The sequence below is a fragment of the Solanum dulcamara genome, chromosome 1 (genome assembly GCF_947179165.1).
Source record: "Solanum dulcamara chromosome 1, daSolDulc1.2, whole genome shotgun sequence".
Classification (NCBI taxonomy): Eukaryota; Viridiplantae; Streptophyta; class Magnoliopsida; order Solanales; family Solanaceae; genus Solanum; species Solanum dulcamara.
The window spans coordinates 30,582,092-30,600,275 of NC_077237.1; the positions used below are offsets into that span (position 1 = coordinate 30,582,092).

At 39.6% G+C, this 18,184-nt stretch overlaps 1 pseudogene; it reads left to right on the forward strand.

The window, feature by feature from the left end:
- The first annotated feature begins 17,262 nt into the window (after positions 1-17,262).
- LOC129904617 (5S ribosomal RNA) lies at positions 17,263-17,382 on the forward strand (annotated as a pseudogene).
- The last annotated feature ends 802 nt before the right edge of the window (positions 17,383-18,184 follow it).

Here is an 18,184-nt window from a genome sequence, read left to right on the forward strand (position 1 = left end):
AACCCTGATGTATTTTATGACTTTTATAAGAAGCTACGAGAAAGCAAGAAAGAACCCTAGAGAATCAGAGTTTTTTCCAAGTTAAAAATAGATAAAATGAGCTGACCTCAATCCTTTTTAAAGATAAATACTTTGGCTGACCTTCACACTTATATTTGGCCATAATTTATCAAGTAGGTAATACAACTACTTGGACATTTTAATTGAGCCTTTGCTGACTTACGTTTATTGGTCCTTGGCTGCCCATTTTATCTTTATTTTTCAATTAAACTTGGGCTAGAAATAATGCAACTAGGTTGTAGTGGTACTTTTAATCCCAGCCCTAAAGCATCAAAATACACCGCATACCCCTCTGTTCCTTCTAGAAGAACCAATACAGGTGTAGAAGTCAATTTATATTTCAGCTCTTGGAAACCTCTTTCACATACATTGCCCCATTGGAACTTAGCTTCCTTGTGTTTTAGCTTTGCTAAGGGTGCAAAAATGGAAGAAAATCATGCATCAAACCTTCTATAATAACCTGCCAAGCCAAGGAAACTACGAACCTCCATAAATGTTGTAGGTCTTGGCTAGTTCTTCACGGCTTCTATCTTTTGTCCATTAATTGTATCCTTTCATTAGATACAATGTGACCGAAGAATGCCATAGATTTTAACCAAAAGTCAGATTTAGATAACTTTGTGTACAACTTACGATCACGAAGAATTTGTAACACCTGCCGCAAGTAATTATCATGGTCCTTTTTTGATCTTGAATACACTATATGTGATCTATGAATACTATTCCAAACATATTCAAAAATGGCTTGAACACCCTTTTCATCAAATCCATAAAATCTTTGGTGCATTTGTTAGCCCAAAACACATGACTAAAAACTAAAAATGACCATACCGTGTTCTGAAAGTTGTCTTTGGTATATCTTTGTCTTTGACCCTCACTTGGTGATAACTCGATCTCAAGTTTATCTTTAAAAAATAGTTAGCACATTGTAATTGATCAAATAAATCATCAATTCTGGGAAGGGGATATAATTTTTGAATCGTTACCTTATTCAACTATCGTATTCAATACACATTCTCAATGAGCAATCTTTCTTGTGTACAAATAAAATATGTACTCCCCAAGGGGACATACTAGACCTTATGAATCCCTTTTCTAGAATGTCTTTTAATTACTCTATAAACTCACGTAATTCTGCAGGGGACATTCTATATGGAGGGATGGAGATAGATTGAGTATCTAGAATCACATCAATACCAAACTCTACTTCTCGTTCAGGAGGCAAACCTGGAAGATCTTCAAGAAATACATCAGAAAATTCATTTACCACTGGAATAGATTGAAGAGTTGGTGGCTCTGTATTTATATTTTTCATCTCACTAAATGACATATGTATCCCTTGGACATCATCTTCTTTTCCTTAAGATAAGAGATAAAGTTACCTCTTGGTACCCTAACATTATCTTCCCATTCAAGGACTGCCTCTTTTGGAAAATGGAAATGCACTATTTTTGTCCGGCAATCCACTATGGCATAGCAAGAAGCCAACTAATTCATACTCATTATAACATCAAAATCTAGCATTTCTAACTCAACAAGGTCAACCAATGTATCATGATCACAAACAATAACTATAAAATTACGATAGACTCTTCTAGCTATAATAGACTTGCCAATCGGCGTAAACACTTCAAATGGTTTAACCAATAATTCTGGTGTTCTTTTGAACATTCCAGCAATCAATGGAGCGGTGTATGGTAGTGTAGATCAACGATTAATTAATGCATATATAATATGTGAAAATATGGATAATGTACCTATAACCAGATCAAGTGATGCCTCTAAATTTTGTTGATCCCTTAAGGCATATGTACGATTCTGAGCTCGACTAGATCTAGCCGCTCCTCTCGCACCTCTATCATGACCTGTAGGCATTTGTAAACCCCTACGTAAAGAAGGCACTGATGATGATAATGTAGAAAATGATCTAGTAGGCCATGCCACACCACTCATGCCCCTTTGAGGAAAATTCCTCATCATATGTCCCAATGTACCACAGCAAAAACAAGCATCTGTGTAAAATAGACATGCACCTAGATGATTTCTTCTACATTGTTTACAAAGTTGTCAAGGAGGTCTTGATTGGCTAGTACTTCCCTACTCTAGGTGCCCTGCTATTCATGAACCTTGACTTTCACCTCTTTCCCCAAACTGATTGCCTCTAGACCTTTGAATCTGAGATAGGCACTGTAACGACCTAAGCCTAGGGCCTAGACGTGACATGGTAATCGAGATTATGAGGGATCCCAACCAAGCAATCTTTGCATACATTTCATGCATAAGGCAAAGAAACTTGATAAGATAAGTGGTAGTACCAACTCAAAAGTGAAGTTTAAGAGATAGAAATACTCAATAAGTGTCCAAAATGGACTATATTAAAGTAACCTCTAAACGTGCCTCTATGTCTATGCTTGATGGGTGCTTAGTACAATCTCCTAGCTCACCCGAATCATAAGAAGAAAGTAAAAGTAGCAATGTGAAAAGAAATTCATGTCCCCGAGGGCCACATAAGGAGTAACAAAAGATAAATTTACACCCGGATCAAGAAAAGTATAAACATCATAGTAAAAAAATCATAACATACTGGTAACAACATCGGGAGTCTCCTCCACCTCTTGCCTACCACGAGGAGCATAAAACTGATTGTTGCGTTGCCCACCCTTTGGTTGTACTTGAGCACCTTGAACAACGTGGCCTTGAGGATGACCATTTTTAACCTTACACTCCTTAACATAATGACCCCTCTTTCCACATCAATAGCACACATTCAAACCCGCTAAATACTCACCCATGTGGTTCTTACCACATTTTTTTCATGTGGGGGTCACTTGTCCAATTGGAGCATCTCCTTGAGGCTAGGATTGGGTACCCTATCCTTCTCAAACCTTGGAATAGTGACATTTGAATAACCTTTTCCAAAATACTTTTGGAAAAAATGAGGAGTCCTTACTTTCGGACTTAACATTGGAGGAATCACCACCATCTGTCCTTGCCCTCTTGGATTCCCTAGTTTTCTCCTTTAGCTTCTCACTCTCTATTTTTTCTGCATAGGTCACAAGTCTAGAGAAGTCCATTTCACGAATCAACATATCCATCGTACACTCCTTAGAAATCACATCCGACACACCCAATACAAACTTGCTCACACGAGATCTTGGGTCGATAATCATGAATGGAGCAGATTTCGATAATTTGGTGAACTTGATAGAATACTCCTTGACACTCATAAAACCTTATTTAAGAATGATGAAAGCTTGTACTTTGTCCTCCCTCAACTCCAATGGGAAAAAATAATCAAGAAACACTACTTTGAACTCCTTCCAAGTCACGGGATCTGCCTCTCTAGGCCTTTTACTTTTCCATTGATCAAACCAAATTTGAGAAACATCCTTTAATTGATACGTAACCAACTCTTCCCTGTCAACCGGGCTAACCCTCATAATATCCACAATCTTGTGAATGATATCAACAAACTCTTGTGGATCCTCTTCCATCTTGGAGCCCCAAAACTCTAGAGGATTCATCCTTATGAAATGATGAACTCTTGTTGTTGTCGTACCCATATTTGGGTTCACGGGAGAAACCACCTGACTATTTTCTTTAATCCATAACGATTTGAGAAAGTACTTGAAAGGCTGCTCAAAACTCGCCATTGGAGATTTGGTCATTCAAGGGATCATTCGGAGCTTGCTTGTGATCTTCAACCACATTTCTTTTAGGAGGAATATTCGTGGAGGAATTTTTTGAAAATCAAAAAGAAGAAGCGTTAGAGGGAAAGAATTAGTATACCACTCTACTGCACAACACGAATCATGAAAGAAGTGAGATTTTCCTAAGATGTTTCGTAGTTCATGGATGTGTCACGCTTCACACCAATGAATAAGAATCTACTTAACGTGACATGTTAGACTCCCTAGGATACTTCTAAACCTTATTCTTGAATACCAAGTTCATCAAGACCCCAGTATAGGGCCTAATTGTGACACGATAATTGGGATTATGAGATATCCCAACCAATCAATCTTAGAATACGTCGAATACATAAATTATAGAAATTTACCATGATAAGTGGAAGTAAAAAATCAAAAGTGAATTCTAAGATAAAGAAAAACTCAATAAGTTTCCAAAATGGACTATATTAAAGTAATTTATAAACATGAGTCTAAGTCTAAGCTTGATGCGGGCTTAGGATAAGCTCCTAGCTCACCCGAATCAAAAGAAGAAATCCAAAGTAGCAATGTAAATTCATGTCCTAGATTGAATGAGGACTCACCAAATATAAGAACTTAAGCAACTCTAGCCACGAACAGGATGGTCGTCGTCCGCTCCAACATTGTGAGACAATGTAGGCAACATATGCGTTAGTACATACAAGGTACTAACTATGTGAGACATGCATGAAAAAGTAAAGAAGCATGAGCAATATTGCATAAGATGCATGACCAACATAATCAACATGAGCAAAGCTTAAAAGTATTTGAAAACTTATGATCAATGCATCATAAAACTTCATAGTAAATCTCATAGGTTAAAATTCAACTTGTGTGGGATAAGACCTTTAAATGACATCTTAAGACCATACGAGCTATAACATGGAATCCAATGTAACTCCCACATCGAGAAGAGAGAGGCTACTTTCAAAGGTAGACTCCGTGAGAAACAACTTTAACTTTGTGAGCTATTTGTAGATCCACTAGCTAGACCATAAAGGAACCTACGTGGGCAACGTAGTTTGGGACTTTAGGTTGCTACTAGGATTCCCTTGGGTAACTAACTGCATTACCGGACCAAACCCCACCTAGAAGTCCTCTTGGTGCATAGTCAATATCGCAACAAAATTTATTAAAATATGATCATAAACATTATAGAGAAAGATAGTAACTACCTATAAATTCATTTTTATAAAATATATTAGGAGCAGCTCATTTACTTTAGTGATTCATAAAAATCCATAAATTCAATGAGAATTGTCCTTATCACGATCTTAAACTTAATTGTGTGAGAATTGTACTTATCACACCATAATAGCTATCTTAAATCATAATTGATCATCATCATAACTTCCATCATTAAATTATAATCTCAACTTCATTCATGAAACAATTCTTTAAAAATCATTGAACTTATAATCAACTCATGAAAATCATCATTAACTTCATAATCGTAATTACAAATAGCTTTATGCATAGGCATTCATAATTCAATGTAAAATTATGAAATTTATGTAAAAACATGCTTAGAATAGTCATTGGTAATAATTCGAAAAGAAATTTAAACAGCCCAATGCAGTTCATCTAAACAATGGTTCATAAACAAAGTTTGAAACTTGAAGAACAACATTGAGGAAACTTTAGGACTCCATGGGTTAAAGAAACCCATGGATCGATCCCCACATACCTTATTCCATAACCTAACCCCGTAGGCCGCGACTGGGGTCCAACCTGGACCCCCCCTTATGCATATCTATTAGCTATACCTAAGTTGAACTGTGTGTGATGTGACACTATACCCAAAAACCTCAATAGTTGAAAACATTTTCATGTACATGCAACCTCTTTCATTCGTATCATATCATGAAAGGGCACGCGAGCCGACGAGGCTGCCATAATATAAAAATATTTACAACCTTCCATATAGGCATAGTCGAAATAAACATATAAACAACTCATATATACATATGTCTACAGACCTCTAATAATAGTAACAACAACATATGGCGGGACAGGGCCCCCGCCGTACCCCTAGACAATTAAATACATACATATTACATGACTAGTATCAAAAGTTAGTCTGTAAAACAGTGGAGTGCTCCTAATATCGCTGAGTGGAAACCCTAACCTGGCGGATCTTCAAACTGAACATCTGTACCTACGGGCATGAAATGTAGCCCCTAAAGAACGAAGGGTCAGTACGATATATGTACTGAGTATATAAAGCATAACAATACATAACTGAGATGACAACTGAAGTAGGGATACAGGAAACAAATATAACAGTTAACGAATTTCTCTACCTGCATCTTATGACATGAGGGCATGTATACCTTCCTTATATACCATACATGGCCCGCTATGGGACTTGGTGCTACAAGTGTGTCACTATATTTCCACATGCATGCCTACAGACTGTATCCGACCCTTCAGTGAGGGACTCAGTGAAGATGTCATTTCATTGTGTATCATGCCCAATCCTTCATGGGAAGCGGTGAATAATCATTTCATCATATATCATTCCCGGCCCTTAATGGGACGTGGTGAATCATTATTTTATCATTTATCATGCCCGGCCATTCATGGGACACGGTGAATTTATCATGCCCGGCCCTTCATGGGACGTGGTGAATTTATCATGCCCATTCCTTTATGGGACGCAGTGAGTTTATCATGTACGGCCCTTCATGGGATGCAGTGAGTTTATCATGCCCGGCCCTTCATGGGGCACGGTGAGTTTATCATGCCCATCCCTTCATGGGATGTGGTGAGTTTATCATGCCCGACCTTTCATGGGACGCGGTAAGTTTATCCTGCCCGGACCTTCATGAGATGCGGTGAGTTATGTATTAACAGCCTGCACGAGTAAAGTAACGAGGAACTATATGGAATTAGCTCATCATCTGAGACTCGGTATAACAATCATCATAGACTATCATTTGAGGATTAAAAATGATTATCATCTCAGGTATCCTCTAAATGCCATTAGGCGCTATATCAACGGAGTCTCAAGAGTCCTAGACTTTTATTGAGGTAATACCAAACGGCTCATGCAATCAGAGACACATGTCATTATAGAGTTATTAGGCACGGGAGCTCATACATTTAATTAGTATTCATCATATAGGGACTCGAGGGTAATAGTTGAACTACTTCAAGAACTTTGATATTAAGAAATGAATAGGAGTTATAGTTCATGCTTCTCATGCATCTAGTTACTATTTCATATACAGAAGGCTCAGGGGTGATAGTTCAGCTACCTTAATCACCTTAATATTTAGAAGTGAACACGAGTCGAGAGGCTCTACATATATTACCTTTTATCCTATAGAAGCCTTAAAAAGGCAATAGCTGAACTATTATAAGAGTTCTACCATTACGAAGTGGATAAGAATTATGAACTATACTCGGATCTTTACGAATGGAATTATTCCCATGTTTCATATACCCATAATTCATAACGTATTTGTAAGACATGCCCAGAAGAAAAGAGAGACAGGCTATACATACTTATGCCAAGAACATGCCAAGAGAAAGATTCACATACCTCTTATGGCTCTTTATCTCGTTCATCTCGTCGTCCTCTGAACCTAGGTAATATAAATGCAACATGAATATTAATAACCCTTGTATTTCCAGCATCTTAGGTTACATATGAGTATTCATAGAACTCAACTCTTCGCTCGCCTCCTCGATTAGTTTCTTAACTAGTTAAGGCGTTAATGAAAATCGGACAACACCTCCCCCTATAATGTACCCTATCCGAATTCCCAATCACATCCCTAATACCTACATCCAACCAAAAACATAACCACCAGATATTATATATAGAAAACTTTGCTACATTATACATTACAACCTCCGGACGACTCGCTCGAAATTACGATATCCAAAATAGGGTTTCTAGTTTCTATTTTGCGAAACCTTTAACCGTACGAAGCGTGGAATTGTGTGTATGCAACCAGAACCTCACACACCTATTTTAGAATACATTTAGACCCGTAAACACACACCACACAAGAAGAAGCATCCTCCAAACACACCACGCCTCACTTCGACTACAATTTAACTACGACGACTTCAATTTAGATTGTTTCTTTCGCTGAGCATCCCCATGATATTTTTTATACTTCCAGAAGTATAAAAGGTACATAATACACTCCATAAAAACCCCATAATTCCAAATTTAAAGGATAAATGTTACCTTACCCGAAATTGTCCAAAACTAGCCAAAATCGCGCCTCGGAAACCTCTTTAGCGTGCTGAAACTGTGTGGACTGGTTGCTGTCAATTTTGGCTGCACCAAGCCTTGATTTTATACTCTAATACCTCCATATCATCGTGGTATATGCTGGATAATTAATTTACGGAATGAAATTGGAACGTACCTATTTTTTTTCTCTTAGCCGTCGCGATTTTCTATCTTGTTCTAGGGTTTGTTTTCTGATTTTTGCTGCAGCTTTAAGACCCAAAACTGAAGTATAGTCATAATATATATACATATATGTGGTCCCAAGTGGTGATACGTGACATCCCCTAAGGGGGACACGTGTCCAACCCCTATTGGGCCACCATGTCCATGCAAGCAAGGTGGGGCTGCCATGTGGCAGTGGGGCCCACCTTCCCCAAGCAGGTGGGTCACCTACTTTGTCACGGCCCAACTCCGTAGGCCATGACTGGGATACGACCTAGACCCCCCGTACACTTAGCTATCAATTGTGGTAACATTGAACTGCAATTAAAACAATATTATGTAACCAAGCCCCACTGGCGATAACATTTTCGTAAATCTGTAGCCCTTTTCATTTGTATCACAACATGACAGGGCATGCAAGCCGATAAGATTTTCATAACATCATATCATATATCATGTACCATGTAGACCCATATGAATCACACTGACATACACAACCCACATGTACATGTCTGCAGACCTCTAAAATATAAATGAAAACATATGGCGGGATAAATCCCCCGTCGTACCCCTAAATGGACAAAACAATTTTCATACATCCGTGGACAGTATCAAAAACTAGGCCCCGATACAATGGAGCCTCTTCCAGCTGAGTTGCATGGAATTCTAAGCTGACGGACTCCCAAAATCTGTATCTGTACCTACGGGCATGAATGCAGCCCCCCGAGAAAGGGGTCAGTACGGCATATGTACTGAGTATGTAAAACATAACATGATACAACTGGAAGCATATATTTTTTTTTTTTATTTTTTTTTTTTTTTTTTTTTTTTTTTACGGGAACAGACCCTACACGAGGCTCCCACCTCTCGTGCACAGTCAGGGGTTAAGCAACACCCCCAAGCCTTAACATAAATAATCAAAATAAAAATACAAGGAGGGGGACATAAACCTTACCTCCGATCCTATGGTGGTTCATAAGTCGGCTAACCTATTAAGGTCGGCTAACTCATCCCCGATACAAAAAAGAAACTAACTATAACTAGAAAGCATTAAACCTGTGAGAGGACTCCTCCCGGTACAATTCAACTATGAAAGCATAAATGAGGGAGACTCTCCCCTTCCATGAGAAAAAACAAAAGTAACCTACACTAGTCCTATTCAACTATGCTACGTACCAGACATAGCTACATTGAAGAAGAACAAGCATACGAAACTTCTATCTCGCATGGGATGGGAAATTCCTTTCATCTTTGCTCCTTTTAGTCTTGTCGTACCAAGTAAATCCAGGTGAAGTGTGCCTTTGTATCAGCATCATGATTACCAGCTATGGAGGTTGAAAGGAAGGAAGTAGCTGCATGGTGGTCCAAATGTATGGTTGCTGCAGACCTGTACCTGCACAGCCAAACAAGACCAACAATACATTCAACCAAAGAGGTGTGCAAGCTGCTGTAGCTAGCTTGTATTTGTTCCTTGGCTGCTGCAAGTTGGTGGAGCTGTTGCAGCTGTTGATGGAATGCATCCAAGGCTGCCAATCTGCAGGTGGCTGCAGGTTCCCTAGGCTGCTTGTTGGTCTCAAAGCAGCCCCAAGATACTGCAGTCCTTTTAGCAGTCTGCCAGCTGCATTGGTGAAGCTGAGAATGACTGGTCATGGAGATCAATGCATTCTCCTGGAGGGGGGTGAAGCTGGGGTACCTGCATAGACAAACACAACCAACAAGACAAACAGCCAAATACAAGCAACCAAACAACCACAAAATCCAGAAGGAAGTTGCTGCTCTGCATAGTCCTTGTGTAGGCCTCTTAGTGAAGGTATTTGTTTTGGTGGTTGTATCTGTGCTGTGCTCTATGTAGGTGTTGGAAACACATGTTGATGAGTTCATCCTGACATCTGCATCTACACCACAAACAAGAACCAGCAAGAAAGGAGCTGCTGCAAGTGTTGTGTTATTAGAGTTATTAGAGAAGGCATAGGTGGATTGGATTTGTTCCTTGTCTGCTGCAGGTTGGTGCTGGGGTGTGTTGATAATAGAGAGTGTGGTTGGCCAGCTGAGTGTGCTACTCCATATAAGCCCAAGGTTACTGCAGCCCTCATAGCAGTGCCAAATAGGTTCTAAGCAAAGAAAGTCAACCAAAGACAAGCAACAAAGCAAACAAGTGTTGAGCTGCTGCAGGTGTTGCAGGTGTTGGGCTGCTGCAGGTGTTGAGCTGCTGCAGATGTTGTCCTCTATGATTTTGATGTTAAAGCATGTTGGTGTAAGTCTCCAACAACCTGCAAATACACAGCAAGTAACCAAAGACAAGCATAGACATATACAGGTTAGTAGAGAGGAATGGATCTCAAATAGGATTTTGGAGCCTGTTAGCATTTTCCATGTCGCTCGACTAACGTCTCCACTTATCCGTTTGAGCTGAAATTTCATGAGGTTTGCATATATATTCTTTACTTTAGCCTTGCAAAGTTTGAAGGCTTGATTCCCAAGTTGGAGCTTCCATTTAGCAAATTTCTTCCTTTTTAAGCTTAAGACAGCTGATTGTTTCAAGCTCGCTCGCCTAACGTCTAAAATTATCCGTTTTGGCTGAAATTTCTTGGGCCTTATCAAAATTATATATGCTACCATCCTGCAAAGTTTGGGAGACTTTGGACAAGTCCACAAGTTACTCCCTACCCTGCACCTACTGCCCTGCTGAGGCTTAGAGGTTGCAGGGGGTTTGGAAGATGTTGTTGTGCTCTTGTCTATGTATTTGTTGTTGAAGAATGCTAATATATTGCTCCAGACACCTGCAATAATACAACAAACAAGCCCAAACAAAACATAATATACACAGACTATCAATAGAGAGGGGACCTCAGTAAGAGCTTTGGAGAGTGTTATCATTTTCCAAGCCGCTCGACTAACGTCTCCAATTATCCATTTGAATTGAAACTTTATGGAGTTAGCATGTATATCCTCTCCTTTAGTCCTGCAAAATTTGAAGACTTGTTTCCCAAGTTGGAGGGTCCAAATTACTAAAGACCCTCTCTTTAGGCTTAAGGCAGCTGAATGTTTCCATGTCGCTCGCCTAACGCCTCCATTTATCCGTTTGGGCTGAAACTTCTTGGGGCTTGTCAAAATAATATATTCTAACTTCCTGCAAAGTTTGGGGGGCATTGGACAAGTCCACATGCTACTCCACACCCTGCACCTGCTGCCCTGCTGAAGCTTAGAGGTTGCAGGGTGTTTGGAAGTTGTTTTTGTGCTCTTGTCTATGTATTTGTTGTTGAAGAATGCTAATATATTACTCCAGACACCTGCAATAATACAACAAACAAGCCCAAACAAAACATAATATACACTTATGAACTCTAAGCTTTTGTTCATGTTGTGTGGTTGTCCTCCTAGTTTTTCATCAACATCAGTGATCACATTAAAGTCTCCCATAATGCACCATGGCTTGTCTGTGTCAGCATACTGCAGCATTTTATCCCAAAGAGTTCTTCTCAGGTAATCCTTACACTTGGCATAAACAAATGTAATAATATGAGAATTAGGATTAGCCACATGTTTGATTTCACAAGTACACTGTTGTTCATCTTGGTCTACAATAGTGCAGTCCACATCCTTAGTCCAAAACAACCAAATCTTGTTATTGGGATTATGAATGGCACTGTCCATTCTCAGCTGAATTCTGTAGTGGTTAAGATGTGATTGATTAGCAAATGGTTCCAGGATTGCCAACATAGTTAAATTGTGATAATCCTTGAGTTTTTGGAGTCTATCCAAGGCACCTTGAGTATCAATACTCCTTGCATTCCAGCATATTGTATTCATCATCAAAGTTTCAGGGATTTGGACCTTGTGTTGATGCCACTCTTACAAGTAGCATTATCTGAACTGGTGGAGATGTCTTGTTTCTGTTTTTTCTTCTTCTTCTTTGCTTGCTGACCCCTGGGTGATAAACCCTGCTTCTCAGTGACTTGCAACACTTCATCCTGAGTTGTAGAATCTGTGATATCATCCAGTGCTCTAATGGGAGAGGCACTAGTTTCCTCATCCTCATCATGAGTTTGTTCCTTTTGATCTAGGTCCTCTTCATCTTCAGATTGAATAGGTCTATATTCATCCTCCAAGTCATCTGATATGGCTCTCTTATTAAGCACATACAATTCAGTAGAGCTGGATACTGGAAGCATATATGAAGTAGAGAAACAGGGGATAAAATGTCTAATCAGAAACATGTACCAGTGCTCTGTGAATCACAAAAACATTCCTGCTCAAATTTTCAATATAGCCGGCCCTGTCAGGGGTCCGGTGAATCATATATATAGTATCAGTATCAGGCCCCAGGCCATCATATGTAATATTAGTATCAGGCCCCAGGCCATCATATGTAGTATCAGTATCAGGCCCTAGGACATCATATATAGTATCAGTATCAGGCCCCAGGCCATCATATATAGTATCAGTATCAGGCCCCAGGCCATCACATGTAGTATCAGTATCAGGCCCCAGGCCATCATATGTAGTATCAGTATTAGGCCCTAGGCCATCATATCTATACGTACGGATGCCGGCCCTCTAGTGAGGGACTCGGTGAACAATGCAGTGAATTGCACAAATCTGTTAACCGGCCCTGGACTCAGAGAAGAAGTGCTACAGTATACATGAGTAGAGTAGTGAGAAACCAAACACAGTTTAAATCATTATTCAAGACTCAACTATATAAGAGGACTAAGTTATTGTCTAAGAATTCGAGTAACAGTATAGTCATTCTAGCTGCCCTTTAAATGCCATTAGGGGCTATACTAATAATATCTCGAGGTTCCTAGACATATACCAAAGTAAGACCATTCACTTAAGAGTTCCAGAGAAACAGTTCGACTATTATAGGAATTCAATATTTAGAAGTAATTAAGAGATTTTTCAGAATGGAGTTGCCTCGGAGTTCAAATCAGATTCAACTTACAACTAAAATAAGGACATGCCCAAAAGAAGAAAGAGAATAAGCTCTATATGGTCTGTACCTTCCTCCAGGTGATCTTCATATACATATTTCATACCCGGCCCTTTAGGGGGCTCGGTGAACTACTATGGCATTGTAATCTCATTTTTGTATCAAATACATCTCAATGGAAATGAGAGATAGCTTCCCATACATTACATTCTGACACATAGAAGCCCTACTAGGCAATACTTAATCTTCACAGGAACTCTAATATTGAACAGTGGGTAGGGGTTATGAGGCATACTCGGAATTCTGAGAATGGAATTATCTCCGCAATTCATATACAATTCACTTAAGACTAAACATTGACAAAAGGAAAGAAAGATAGTGTACGAACTTATACCAAAATATGCCAAGAGAAAGCTTTACATACCTTTTGGGAGTTACCCTTTATCCTGCTTGTCTCGTCATCTTCCGAACATATTCAATATGAAAGTAATACGAATATCAACTAATTTTAACTTTCCAGCATCTTAGATTACGCCTTAATGTTAATGGAATCTATTTCCTTAGTCGTTTCCTCGACTAGTCCTTTAGTTTGTTAAGGCGTTAAAGAAAATTGGGCAGCACCTCCCCTATAATGTGCCCTATCCGAATTTCCAATTAGGTCCCTAAGACCTACAGCCAACCAACAACAATAAACTACAACAATTCGGACCAACAATATACAACATAAACTCCGAACGACTTATTCAAAAATACGATATCACCATAGGGTGTCTAGCCTTTATTTTGTAACACCTTTAATTATATGCAACGGGGGGTCATGTGGCTTCAACCAGCATCAACCTAGACCATATTATAACATGTTTAGGTCCTGCAATAACACACCACACCCCTGAAGCAGCAACTCACAAGAACAACGCCTTACCTTGACGACAATTCGACTATAACGACTACAATTTAGTTTATTCCGAACGCCAAGTATTCCAATGATATTTACACACTTCCAGCCACCTATAGGGAGTGTAACATGCTCCATAAGAACACATAAAGCTCAAATTTAAATAAGAAACCTTACCTTATGTTAAACTTGTCAAACTCGCCAGAACTATCAAAACGTGAAATCTGGGCAGCCCACTGTCTTATATTGTCGCTTAGTTTCGGAGGGGTAATTGAGGGAAAAAGGATTTGTGGCCTCAATGAAAGTTATAGACATGGGTATCAAGGTCGCAAACAATTTTGAATTACCCCTACAGAAATTTTTGTATGAAAATATATGACCAAAATACTCACAGCTGTACGTGTAGGATTTCAAAAACCCAATCTGGGCAGTACCTCCTCTCCACTTCATCACCCTTTTTTGTGAAGATAAAAGCAAAACTGGATTGGAAAGTCTGAATAAAAGTTATATAACTATGAAATACCTTTCCAAAACATATTGAATAACCCGAAACTAAGCTATACACAAGAAGTTATACCAATATTACTAACAACTGTCCCCTCCAAAAACGGGTTTATGCCCTAGCGTTTTCTCTTTAAGTTTCTCTTAATTTTCCAAGTGAAGAACTGAAAATATGGTTCCGTAAATATCGTAACATACATATATACACCTTCACGTATTTTAGGAACATCGTATATAATTAATTCACGGAGAGAAAATTAGAAAACTCACCTTTAAGCTTCCAAGCTATGGCTGCCTTTCTCCTTCACGTTGTTCTCCCAAAGATGCTGATGTTTTGGACTGATTTTTGGATAAATGAACACTTAAGAGTCATATACACACATATATATGAGGTGAAACGTGTCATCCCCTAAGGGTGGCACATGTCAGGCCCTTATTGGGCCACCTCAACATGCGGCCAATGGGTTGCTGCCATGTGGCAGTGGGGTCGACCTCCCCCAAGCAGGTGGGTCACCTACTTGACCCCAAGCAGGTGGGTCACCTGCCTGCTTGAGGTGCTGCCATGTTTCACCCTCCTAGGTTGCCACGTGTCAAAAAAAAATTCGTCCCTCGTGGGTTCGTAATCTCGTTCGTAATCTCGTCTCACTTTAAGAGCCTATGAAACCCTTGCTACGTAAGCTTGGTATGTAATCAAGTAACTCACGTATGTAAGATTTCTAAATTAGTAGCTTATGTAGATAAGTCGAGTCCTACGACTCGTTACTTGGCCTCCTATTCCTTCCGGATTCTTATGATTCCCCTTCCAACCTTCTCTACCACGGGGTATCACATCCTCCCTTCGTTGGAGTCATTTGATAGTGTCGTAGCATATCCGGTTCATATGGTAATGTCCAAGGAACTTATGAGACATTCTGAGTTTAAAAGGGTGAGGTGTAACATCCTTCCCCCCTTTTAGAACATTCGTCCCCGAATGTTAAACAAAACTTCCGTTAGAACTTATACAGACCATTGGGGGATTCGTTTCTATTTCCTTACACACATATTTCCATCGAAGTACTTAGGATACCAGTTTTAGGAGTTGGGGTTACCTCTTGACCTGGTGTTTTATGTCCTCTTTTTAATTTCTCAGGTCATCCCCTTTTCTGGTTTTGATTTTGCCACAGTACCTTGACGGAAGGCACGTCCTCAGTTCGCAACCTTTCCAATCGAAGATGGCAATAAGTTTCTCCTCTTAGGATAATTCTTTCATCTCATGGACTTCATTTATACGACATACTATGGGTGGATTGCTAGTACATTCGTAAAATATCTATATCTGATAGACTGGGCGTATGGTCTCCAAATCAGGTGGTAAGCTCGACTTACCAGCCGCATTGCCCACCTTACGCACAACCTGATATTGTCTAACATATTTTGGGTTAAGTCCCCTTTTCTGGGTGACCCGTTATGGATATCCAATCATCCATTTGAACTCTGAATGTCGATGTTGATTATCTGTATATCATTTCTGCCGACTCTGGGTTGTTATTCAATAGTTTGTTTAATCTTGTTTGGCCTACTAGCTTAGTCTTTTCCCCATCAGGGGAGGACTTATGTGATCTTCCTTACAACATCTTGTAGGGGGTCATTTGAATACTAGAACGGTGGCCCTTCTCATAGGAAAACCCAATAATTGGTGGACAATAGTCCTAGCTACACTTAAAGCCAACCTCATAAGCTCACAATATAATTTCTAGCAGTTGCTAGTATGCTCAGTCTGTTCGAAAGCCCGAGGTAAATGCGATATGAAGGCCTATTTGTGCCCCCGACCTCTTCTTAAACTGAGGTCCAAACGCTAATCATATTTGAAGTCCCTCTATCTGAGATATTAGCTGGGGAACTTCACGGAATCTTACTACTTCCTTGTTATATAACTTCACCTAGTTCCAGTTGCATAGGTTGTCTTACTTGAAAGCAAATGGGCTGATTCGTTAGCCTTCCCGCAATAACCCATATAGCACCCTACTCTTGAAGAGTATAGAATATATGCGTGATGACATTGATAATTCGGGAATCCTTAGTTTCGTATTGTTTTTCTCGACTTTCTTCAGAACTTTAACTGGCACTTTATTCTTTTGGGTCTTTCTTCTCCCTTATCCTATATTCGATGTCGGAGAATATCTTTGGTCCACTCGTGGCCATGTCTCACTTCACCCATAGTATTAATTCCATCTCGATAGTTTGACTTAACCTATTTTTGCATATCTCGATAGTTAATAACAACTTGGGCTCCCTTGCCTAGGATGATAGCTGCGGGGACTCTGTAAGGTCCTACCACTCTTTTACCTTACAACTTTACACCTTCTCGGTGGAGTAGGTAACCTGTGATCGAAGGAGCAGGGGTTAATACTGTTAATTCACAGGTAATATTTGTGGAATTTTTGACCTTTGGGTATTGCTTCCTGTTATTCATAAATTACATCAGCTGGCACCCTTACCCTTTTGGGTTTGCTTCTTCGCCTTTAGAGTTGGCTGCCAAGGGGTGTCAAAATTCCCTCGTCCTCTGGCCCATATAGTCATTCTGTGGTTTCCTCTCATTAACTGGTACTATATTGAAGAACTGTGGCATTCAAGTGTGTCGTCAGTTAGCAATTAGCTAATCCTTCTTGTTTTGCTTAAGTCCTTGTTAGAATTGCCTTAATGTATCTTATAATACTCTGGGTACATAATCTCATATCGTTTCTCCATCGCTAGTTCAAATTCTTCCATCTCGCGTGATCATACCAGCACTAACACATTAAGTTCCATCAGAATTTCGAAGTTAAGCATGCTGGGGTGAGAGTAATATTGGGATGGGTGACCTTTCTGGGAAGTCTTCATGTTGCGTTTCACTGAAATCCTTTCTACGATGTGCGGGCACTCAATTTAGCCCAAGATTTACCTCAGTGTTATCTCGCAAGTCTTTATGTTTTGCCTTGTCCCTTCCTCTGATATCTTACAACCAGTATCGGTGTAGACCTTTAGTTCCGCTATCCTCTATTCACTTTGTGTTCTCCCCATTTTCTACCACAGGAGGCTTTCTATTCCTTTTCCTTTGGTTATATATCTATCGCAACATTATTTGCGACTAACTCTATAGCTAACATTTTGGCTTTTGGTCTAGCATGTTATCATTATCCTTCGTAGTGTTTCTTAATTCATTCGACGTCCTTTCTTGTTTACACCCTTTTGTTTTTATATGCAGTCACCTTCTAGCGTTATGTTATTTAGGGTCTCTTCACAAACTTCTCAACGCTGCCTTATGTAGCATTCTAGCTTCCGTTCAATTACTGGTGGCTTCTAGACCTTTCTAACTTTGTTTGGCAGGATATCTCATTGAAGTTTAGACGTCCATCTCAACTATATTACCACCTCAATTGGCTCCTTCTACTTTTGCCATTTTCTCATTAACTTCCCCCCTTTAGAGGGTACTCGTACTTTTCTCTGTTTGTACTTGTAGTCATTCCCATCTCAATTAGGCGGTGCTAGTATTCTGACGATAACTCTTCAAGGTTCTTTTGAAATAGTAGCTTTACCCCAACCTATATCCTTTATTTTTCGGGGTGAATGGAAGTTGTGCCCTCTGTTCCTTAAGTTTTCCATCCTCGTCCCCTAAGGGTTCCACTATTTTTGGGGCGAAGTTGTGTACACGT